This window comes from Oryctolagus cuniculus, chromosome 7 (genome assembly GCF_964237555.1).
Source record: "Oryctolagus cuniculus chromosome 7, mOryCun1.1, whole genome shotgun sequence".
Classification (NCBI taxonomy): Eukaryota; Metazoa; Chordata; class Mammalia; order Lagomorpha; family Leporidae; genus Oryctolagus; species Oryctolagus cuniculus.
In genome coordinates, this window is record NC_091438.1 from 68912061 (window position 1) to 68922988 (window position 10928).

Genomic DNA, 10928 nt, shown 5'->3' on the forward strand with positions numbered 1-10928 from the left:
CCCTTAGGTTGTGCCCCAGGGTTTCACCTCTGCACCTGGATACAGAGACTCCAACTACCCCCTTATCCCAAACTCTAATTTTATTCCACCCAATGTTTAAGATTGCATTTATTTCCTATCACCCTGAGAGCAGGAAATGGAAGAAATCTCATTTAGCATTTAGCAATTCAGTTTTGTAACAAATGCAAGCTCTGTTGGGTTTTCCTCCAGCACCTGCTCTGCCACCACTTTGTCAGGACTCCCATCAGCACATGCTGCAGGATGGAAAAATCACTTCTCTGTGGGACACTGGAGCCGCAGGCTGGAAAAAAACACCAGAATCATTTCTACGGCCCCATGGAGAGCCACAGCCCCTTGGCCTGCATCAGGGACAATGTACAAATGAGAGCAGGCTATTTGCAGCCCTCCAGTTCTGTGATTCCATGATTCTCTCCTCCAGGACCACGAGGCCAAGCATAAGCCTTAGGGAGGTGGAACAAAATGAGTTTGGATGCCTAGGAGAGACCTTGAGGCCAATCAGAAAATGACCTCCTATTTTCTTTTTATTTATCCCAGAGAGACATCAGGAAAAATATGCTGCTCTTCCTCACCCTAAATTCCCAGCAGAGGCAAACAGAATTACACGTTAATGTTGCCTAAAAATCAATCTTGACTAGTGGTTCCACAAAACACGGAGCATGCGTTTGTTAATAAGTTGAGGTCAGAACGTGCTACCTTAATTGGCGTACTGTATTTGTGTCCCCAGAGCCTAAATACTTAAGAGTCAGGGGTAGAAATTAAGAACTCTTGCTTCTGGACCATGGTTTGCTGGCACCTCATCCGTAGCTGGGGACCAGCTAAGACACCAGACCCATTCACATATGCATGCAATGTTGTGCCTCACTAATGTTTCCTGACATAATGTTGATTTAAGGCCAAAATCCCTCACAATGGGGAATTTTACCAGTCTCCAAAGGTTCAAAAATAATGATGTGTTGAGGATAAAGATGCACCATTTATTCTATTCTTTCTCTGAAAACCCAAAAAAGTTATTCAAAGGCAAAGATAAGAAAAAGGCACTATAATACAATTACAATTTCAAAGCACTTGCCAAGAAAATATTTTCAGCTGCGAAGTCAGCAATTTTCCCAAGATTTCCTAACAGAGAAAAAAAAAGGATTAATGGAAAAGAAATTATCAGGGCAAATTTAACTAGAATTTAAAGAACAGCAGGTGGTACACAGCACATTATTACTTTTTTATTCATTACTTGCCTCAGAGGCCCTAAAAAAAAATCTAACCAAACTGACAGGCAGCGGCTCAGTACAACAGCCTTATGAATATCAAACCTGTGCAGTAATAACGTCAGTCTGACCTTCTGCGTTTCGCCTCACCGCACCCGTTACTGCATTCTTCAAATGCACTCAGCAGCATTCGCAGATGAGGACACTGGAAAACTGGGAGACAGAGACCTTCCCTGGGAGCCAGGAAAACCCGCGAGGACAAGCTCACTGGCCTACAGCCTCCTACAACCACACTCCCGAGCTCCTCCTACAACCACACTCCCGAGCTCATCATCCCCAAGCCTCCATGGTCAGACCTGACTCCTCCCAACCCCCCACCAGAAGGATCCTTCTATCAACCCGACAGTGGAAAACAGTGCCCAGACTCCAGCCATTCCTGTAATGTGACTCCTGAGTTTTCCTTGGAGATTTCGAAAGTTAAGATTTACACATTGAGGTGCTTTGGTGATGATTTTCGGTTGAAAAATGTACATGAATTTTGGTAAATTGTCATGGGAATAACAGGAGTTCCATTCCTGCACTTATATCAACATTCAATTTATTCTTGAGCAGTTTATCCAGTTTGTGTGTTATTTATATTTTTAATTCTCCTCTGCCTCGCTGCTCACCTTTTTAGCCATCTTAATGCTCTCAGAATTTTCACAGGAGCATGGCAAGGAATACATTTTGCTATTTTATAGTACCTCCACCAGAGTATGGGAAAAATTTAAAATCCTAATTACTTTATGTTTTTCATCAGCTTGATACCATATATGGTGAGGAAGAAGAGTAAGTCATTGCTATGATTTAAATTTGAGGATTGTCTATGCATTTCATTTATTTTGCTATTAATCTTTCCAATGTTATTTGTTAAGAGCTTACTGCATGCAAGTTATTCTGGAAAAAAATGCATGATAGAAGAGAAACATGAAATAAATATTTTTTTAATAGGAATCAAGCTCTCTTATTGATGATTAAGGAGCACGGGAGAGTGAAGCCCTCATGAGTGGAGGGCCCGCCACTTGTCCAGGAGACCACGATTGGGCATGTATTCGACCCCGCAGCCGACCAGGATGAGCTGCTTCTCCGCCACCATGTCTTCAAATTCATCCGCATTAAACTTGGTAAAGCCCCACTTCCTTGAGATGTGCATCTTCTGGTGACCAGGGAACTTGAACTTGGCCCTGTGTAGGGCCTCAACCACATGTTCCTTGTTCTGCAGCTCGGTGCACATGGACTTGATGACTTGGCCAATGTGAACTCTGGCTACTGTGTCTTGGGACTTTCCAAAAGCACCCCACACACCTGTCTGCAGCCTGTCAGCACCAGCACAGGACAACATCTTGTTGATTTGGATGACATGGAAGGGGTGGAGCTGCACTCAAATATGAAAGCCATCTTTGCCACAGCTTTTTACCATGTATTTGTTGGCACAAATACGGGCAGCCTCCAGGGCTTCAGAAGATAGCTGCTCATATTCATCCGACACCATGTGGCTACACAGTGGAAACTCATCCACTTTTGCCTTCTTCCTGCCCAGATCAAAGATACAGATTTTGGCATCAGGGACACCTCGGCAGAAGCGAGACTTAGGGTACAGCTTGTTCTTGCAATACCGGTAACACCGGGCAGGGCGGGTCCCAAGGCGACACTAGGGTCTTCGGTGGCGTGCTAAAGGAAAAAGAGGAAGATATATGGTTTGTATGCTGATATTCACATCACATCTTATATTTGGCCAGTGCAATTTTCAAAATGTTATCACTTTGAAATAATAATAAGTTATTCCTTAAGTAATATATATTCAATATCTTGTGTAACAGACTTGGATATAGGTTTTGGAAATATGTTAAATTGTTCACTGGCAAAAGTTGATTCCCATTTTTTCAGTTAAAGGTCCAGTTCTTAATAGCTGCCCTTTTACTAAATAATTATTATATACTACCTACTACACTAGGTACTTTATTAACAATAAAGACTTTGGGAGAGGCATTTGGCCTAGTAGTTAAGACATGCACAGTTTATACCGATGTAGCTGAACTCAAAGCCATGCTTCAGCTCTGACTCCAGCTTCCTGCTAACGCAGATCCCAGAGGGGAACGGTGATGCCTCAAATGACTGGGTGCTTCCATCTTTGTGGGGTTGAAAGACAGTTCTCAATAGGGGCTCTTACATTCCTGCACATCTTGCAAATAGAGACCCTCATGGTCTTAGTTCCAGATTTCTTTCACAATGTTTGTATAGCTAATAGCCTTGGGAGATATGGGTCAGTTTCTTCCTGGACAAAGGGGAAAGTTTACTTACAGACAATTTTAACAAATTTAGACACCCTAAAATCAAAGTTTCTATCTGTAAAGCAATCCACTGCATTCGCAGGCATCCTAGCTTTGCCTTGTGGGGAATCAGTATAACTGCTGATTCTCTGGCTACTGCATTTGCTGTAATAGAGTTGTTCATTTCTGATCCAGGAGTCTTATATCTTTTTCCATCATCCACAAAATTGTAACAGGCTAACTTGTTAGCTTACAAACAGGCTAAACATCAGATCTTTCATAGTTTGTGACACTGCTGAGTATTTTGCATATATGATTTCACCAAATCTTCTCAACAACCTCTTCATGTTATTTTTATTTTATAGTAAGATTCCTGGGTTTGGAGATGTTAAGGAACCTGCTCAAGGTTACCTAGCTGTGGTCTTCCTCTCCTGTTATCCACTATTATTTTTTTTTCCATAATGAATGCACTCATAACAGCCAAGGGGGTAAAAACACAAAGGTATGAGTAAGCTAAGTGCATCTGACAATGCACTGAGTAAGGTACCAGAGCTGGCAGTCCTGGAAGGGAAATAACCAGTCCTCTCCAGTGAAATGAGTTGCTTTGGCCTCTCTAGGCAAAGCTCCAGGCTTTGCACTTGATGGGACAGACAGAACTAAAACACTGGGATTAAGGAAGGTGAAGAATGTGATTGTACTGGCGGAGCTGTCATAAGGAGAGTATCAAACTGGGCTTAGAAGCCAGAAGGGGTCTGAAGTCAGAGAAGGGAGAGATAGATGGAGACAGAGATACAAACAGGGAGGTTATTACCATAGCTCAGCATGAACTTGGCAAGGATTGAGGCATATCCAGAAACAAAATTCTCACTTCAGAGCTGAGAATAAGGTGACCTATCAAGCTCCCAGATGTGACTCATACTGAGAAATTGCTCTGAAAAGCAAACAAAGCCTATCAGTAGCCAAAGCTGCTAGCCTAAAATTTCTTTCCCATTTGACTCAGAGAAGGCGCAGAGGCCTCCCGGATGAGTCCCTTAACATCCTCTAAGCCGCAGGGCTAGTGGCCAACAGCACAAGAGCCTGAGTATTCCCAAAGCTCACAAACACTGCGTGCAATGAGAGGTGCCCGTTCCCTACCAGAGAATACAGGAAGTGTGTCCCTTAGGGTTTAGATGCCTGCCACCAGCAGGCAATTTGTCAGTGAAATAGATAGTGGGAATTTTCAGCATAGCTTTTTCTCTAAAAAAATAGGGTCATGTAAAGAAATCTAATGATTTTCCTTAGATCTAATGTCCTGGTGGGTTCAAAACTTGGGTTGCACTTGAGAGTGAGCTGGAATCATAAATAACCTATCTAGGATGATTTAGCACATACTCAAAATTATCTAATATCAAAAAGCACAGACTGCCAGCCTGAATTCTGCCCAGATCCAAATTCATGGACAATCCTGGTTTCTATGCATTAGAACATTTTTCCTGTATGTGCGATCCTTTGGGGGAAAACTCACAAGTGCTATTAATAGCCTTTGACCTTAGGTATATATCATGGCAAAACAAGAGAAATTATAATTAGGAAGTGCAGTCTAAGAGGGAAAGGTCAGACAGCACACTAAAATACTGCTTAATATACAGAGCACTGTGCAAAAGTGCTGATGCAGGAGAAACGACTATTGATTACATCTGGTGCTTCAAATCCCTGCTAATGCCATAAAATTTAATGGATTACAAAGGGAACACACAAACCTCGAGGAAAGCTTCAGAAACACAGCTTTCAGTAACTCTTGTAATTAAAGCAAGTTCAGAAAACATACAAAGTTTTTTTTTTAAAGTCAAATCTATAAAGATGGGATCAGTGTGGCACCCTCATTTATACCTACCTAACACAGCTTTCCACTCTCTCCTCTTGAAAACAATTTACAACTCACATAGGGCATGGCCCTGGAGACTGCATGGCCATTGTGCCTTTTCTTTATGACCAACATAATTTGAAAAGTTCATGCCACAATCCCAACAGTCCCTCAGCAGACTGCCTACCCCATCCTGTCAATGTGCCCAGCTGCAGGAATACAGCCCCACCTGGGGTCACTCCCACCCAGTGTCATTCTTTGATGCTGCTCACAGCCTCTCAGATGGACACATTGCTCTCTTCTTCAGAGGGAAGGCCTTGTTCTCCTTCTGCTTTGCTCTTGCTTGGTGAGGAGAACGACTGCAAAGAGTCTTAATGACTCCTTGAAAAGATAGCAGGAAGATCATTCTTCTAGCTGTAAATGGTCCCCTCATTTACATTCTCCACACAGCTTCCATGGTGGTGATCCTACCAAACCAAGGCTGAACTGTGATTTCATTCCACGAGCAAAAGTTTTGATTATGTAAAATAGACACCAACTCTGGACTACTTAATAAGAAAAAGAATTACTGGAAGAATCATAGAAAGGCCACAGAATCAATGTGTAGCCTATAGAACCAAACTCAGAAACTGAGCAGGTACCAAAGGAAGCAAAGCACAGCATGATCAGGCCCTGAGAGCCGTGTGTTTAGCTCTCTGCCCCAGGCACCACCACCTCTAGCCATATGTTGGGTCACTGCTACACTGACAGACCATCTCCTTCTCACCCTAAGGATTAGAGGTACCAAGCCAAGGACGGTGATTTGGCTTAGTAGTCACAAGCCTGATTAGGATGCCTATATCATAGCAGAGTACCTGAGTTCAAGTTCCAGTTGCTAAGTCCACCTTCCTGCTATTGCACACCCTGGGAAGAAGCAGTGATGGCTCAAGTGACTGGGTCTCTGCCCCCCAGGGGGGAGACTTGCTTTACACTCCTGGCTCCTGGGCTTGGCCTGGCTCAACCCCACCCCTCCAGTGTTGGTATTTGCAAAGTGAACAAGTGGAAAGGAGATCTATATTTCTCACTGTCTCTATCTGCCTCTCAAAAAGAAAAAAAAAAAGTCCCAGGCCAGAGCATTCGTTACACAGAGTCCTGGTCACACACCAGCCCCTGACTTGCAGGTAGCATCACTCTCCATAACAGGAAGCATACGCAGACACCAAGCAGCCACAAACTTAAAGTGTTTAATCTATCACCAGTGCCGACAGCACAAAGGTTAAGCTCTTTAATCTGTCATGGAACTACAGTGAGGATGTATCTCAGTTTTTCTTAGGTAATCTTAGTTTTTAATTTTTATCTTATAATAGTATTTAGTGAGTCTTCTTTCAGTCTCAAAAGTGTCTGAGTGGGAAAATTATGGTCACACTATTTACTTAACTCTTCATGATATGGCCTCCTACCTATATTTTTTAAAATTTAATTTATTATATTTATTTGACAGGAAAAGAGATATGGAAACAGAGACAGAAAGAGAGAAAGAGCTCCCTCCCACTACCCAAATGTCTGCAATAGTTCAGGCTGGGCCACCCCAAGGCCAGGAGCCAGGAACTCAATCCAGGTCACCCACATGGGTGGTAGGCATAAAGCTACTTGAGTCATCACCTGCAGCCACCCAGGACCTGCATTAGAAAAAAGCTGGAATCAACAGCAGAGCCAGGATACAAATCCAGGCACTTGATATGGAATAAGGGTTTCCCAACCGGCATCTTAACCACTTGATTCAACTTATACCCTTCTGTCTGCTTTTCCAACTTTATTCTTCAATATTCCCTTATTTGTCTTTCTCTCACATCAGAAAAATTCTTATAATTCCTGTAATTCCTTGGTAACAAATGCTTTTTGGCTTCCAATGTTTTGCTCATATGTACTCTCTTCCTAGAGTATCCTTTATATTATATCCATCCTATCCTTTAATATCAAAGTCTTTCTTGAAATATATGTTACTTAATTATGTGGCCTTCTGTGCTCTTTTCTTCACACATGGATCTATCCTTGTGCTTACCAGGTTAAGGTTTCATCACCTACTTCAGGTAAATTTTTGTAAGAAGCCATGACTTACTCATCTTTGATCCCTCAGGGTCAAGCACAGCGTCTGACATATGGACAATGGAGTTCTCAAAAATATCCGACAAGTGAATCAATCACCCAAGTGCTAATAAAAGGTTATTTGTAACAAGACCAGAGTCAGACAAAGAAGAAAGAGGGGCAAGAAAAAATAGAATAGAGAGCAGTGCAAATTACGGAGCTAACCAAGCCAAAGCTCATAGCCCAAGTCACAGGCCTAAACGTCATTGTATGGATGAAGCTGGGAGCTCACAGGGATTTGATCTTATGGGTGGGAGGGGCAGAATATGAAAGGTAGAGAAATTCTGTTTCAGTTGATTTGTTATAAATAGCAAGTATTTGAGAGTACAGTCAATCAGTCCAGACTCTAAGGAATTCAACAGGCCAAATAAGGAGGCTATTGAAGCACAGTCTACAGACAGGCCATGTGCATTGGAAAGGACCTGGGAGACTCACACACCTCCAATTACTTCAAAAACAATGAGCTGCCTAAGCAAGACTGCTTCTGGAAGTCCCACCTGCCATAATCAAACCTGACCCCAAGCTCCAGACCAATGGAAGCTTTAAGTTAAAGAATCATAGCACCTGCCATTTAGCAGGGATGCAAAAGGCAAAGGCTGTCAACTGCAATTAATAGCAACCATAAGCAAGGCTTTAGATAATAAGATCTGTTTGGAAGGGGCAAGGAGCATCCATATGCTTATTCTCTGAAGAATCTAACACACATGTTTTGGTCTATTAAACTGCATGTTTATCTTCCTTTAAGGCAAAATGGAACATCTGCCACCATGCCCTTGTTCTCAATTTCCATTGTGAATCTGGGCTTCACCAGATGCCAAAGTCAAATTACAGAAAACAGAAAGCCTGTAGGTCAGGCCAGTACAGCAAGAGGAGCCCCACAGAACTGTACCTGCAGGGTTCCTCAATGGGGCAAGTATGGGTTTTTAACACTGAGGTTAAACCACCACTTGGGACACTCATGTCCCAAAACACAGTGCCTGGACTCACATCCCAGCTCTGCTTCCAACCTTAGCTTCTTGCTAATATACACCCTGAGAGGCAGCAGTGATGTTTACCTAGCAGTACTTGGGTCCCTGCTCCCACGTGGGAGGCCAGGATGGAGTTCTGGGCTCCTGACTTTGGCCTATCCCAGCCTCAGTAGTTAAGGAATGAACCACCAGATAGAAGATTTTTCTCTATCTTTATCTTTCTCTAACTACATTTCATATAAAATAAAAATAAATAATGAATGCCTTTTTTTAACAAAGCAAAGTTCAAGATGGGCTACCAGGTGTCCCTAGTATGTGTCCTCTGTCTAGAATTTCTTTATCTGAGTTGTGTTCCTTTATTGCTTGTTTTATTCTGTATTGAGCTTAACCAGGAAAAAATTAGCACTTTTCTGTCTCACTTCTAGTGTTGGCTCTTCTTGTTGGGGGAGGAACTAGAGACAGAAATGGTTAGAAGACTGCAAACAAGATATAGAAAGCCTCTGTTGTTGGCTAGCCAAGGACTGAGATGGGTTTTGGAGTCAGACCCATATACTTGTTTACCATTTGCTGACTGTTTGGTTTGAATGACTATGTCCCATAGCCTTTATGCAGCCAACTTTGTATTAGCATAATTCTTAGCATATAGTAAACATGTGACCAATATTACCCATTACATTAATTTATGTAGAAAGTGCACTGGATAGTACTAGTCCCTAAGTCAATCAGCTGGAGAGAGAAGGGTCTCTTTTCTATTGTGCTTTGGATTACATTCACCTATCTAATCAAAACTTTGGCCAAGGACTTGACCTATGACCAGCTGCCTCCCAGAGTCTACGTTATCAGGAAGCTGGAGTCAGAAGCAGAGCCAAGAATCACATACTCTGGTGTGGGATAGCCAACCACTCCATCAAATGCCTGACCCTTACAAAAACTTCTTAGAATGAAACTCAAAGTCCAGACTCACACTTACAGAGTCTGGAATGTTGACCAAGAGCACCTAAGATCACTAGTAACTTAGAGCTATAAGCCCCTAATATCTAAGTAAACTTTCTGTTTCCTGATACATTTATTACTTTAGAAGCTTAATCCAAGAAGATTTCCATCTCTAATCACTTCATTAACACTTAAAGTTCTCTTGCAGACAAATCATAAACTCTTATTCAAAAGAGATAGTGGCTATTGGACATAGCCAAGCTGTCTTTTTGACAAAATTCCATGTTCCTCTTTCTCAAATTATTTATTTTTTACTTGGAATACTATTGATGATTAATTTACCCTCTAATAAATACCAGCAAGATTTTCCTATGAAAAACCTGTAACTGTGATACTTAAATTTGCATTATAATTATCACAATCATCCTCATGCAAACTACAGAAGTGTGTGCTGTGTATGAGCTCTGGTTTCCCCAAAATAAGTGAAAAAAGACCAACCCGCAGAAAGTCAGATTGCAGTGAGCACAAGCATGCTGGCATAGCTGCTTCTATAAGGCCTGCCTGTCTGCTTAGGTTCCCATCTCTCACTCACCAGCCAAGACATCCCATATTCTTGATCATCTCACACCTCTGTGTTACCTATTAAGTCACTGGCCCCTTCATGACATTAAGGTGCTGTCCTTGTTCAGGACTCTAAAGGTGGCTGAGAAGTCAATCTAGCACTCTAGTTCCTACTTTCTGATCGTTTAAAGTCAAATAATTCTCTGTACTCTTGGTCACTGCATACCAGCCTAGGTAGGTTAATCAGACACCAACCTTCAAAAAAAAAAAAAATAACAATAGAAAGGAATCACAGTAAGGGAAGACAACCTATTCCTTGATAAGTTACTAAGCATACTTAAGCTACATAGAACTCTACTCCTAAAATTGCATTAGATTAGATAATAAACAAAAATTTTATATAATTATTCAACACCTGATGTCCTTACTCACCAAGAAGTCAGATCTCCTCATTCCTAAAGAAATGAACCATTAAATCCAATTGCTTCTGTTTGTTAATACAGATATTCGATAACATTGAGAAACGTTAAGTCTTAATGACTAGAGAATTAAAAATGTTCCAAGACTAAAACTTGGCTTTCATACGTTAATCCATCCTCTTTGGGTTCATATCTTTCAGAAGCAAAATTACCCAAGCAGATCTGGCCATTTGAGAACTCAATATCGGTCAGGACCCAAGGTGTCAGTTCATTCTCGCTACTCTAACAAAATACTTGAGACTGGGTAATTCATAAACAAAAGAAACATATTGCTCAAAGTTCTAGGGGCTGGAAAGTCCATGATCAAGAAGCCAGCAGCTTGAGTGTTTAGGGAGAGCTGCTGTGTGCTACCAAGATGGCACTTTTTGCTGAACCCTCCGGGGGGGAGGGGAAGTGTGTCCTCACATAGCAGAAGAGCAAGAGAGGGTGAGCTCCCTCTGAAGCCTCATCAGTAAGAGCATTAATCCATTCATGAAGGCAGAACCATC

At 41.9% G+C, this 10928-nt stretch overlaps 1 pseudogene; it reads right to left on the minus strand.

Annotated features, from left to right (window-relative positions):
- Positions 1 to 2190: 2190 nt before the first annotated feature.
- LOC138843044 (large ribosomal subunit protein uL16-like) lies at positions 2191 to 2966 on the minus strand (annotated as a pseudogene).
- Between the last annotated feature and the right edge of the window lie 7962 nt (positions 2967 to 10928).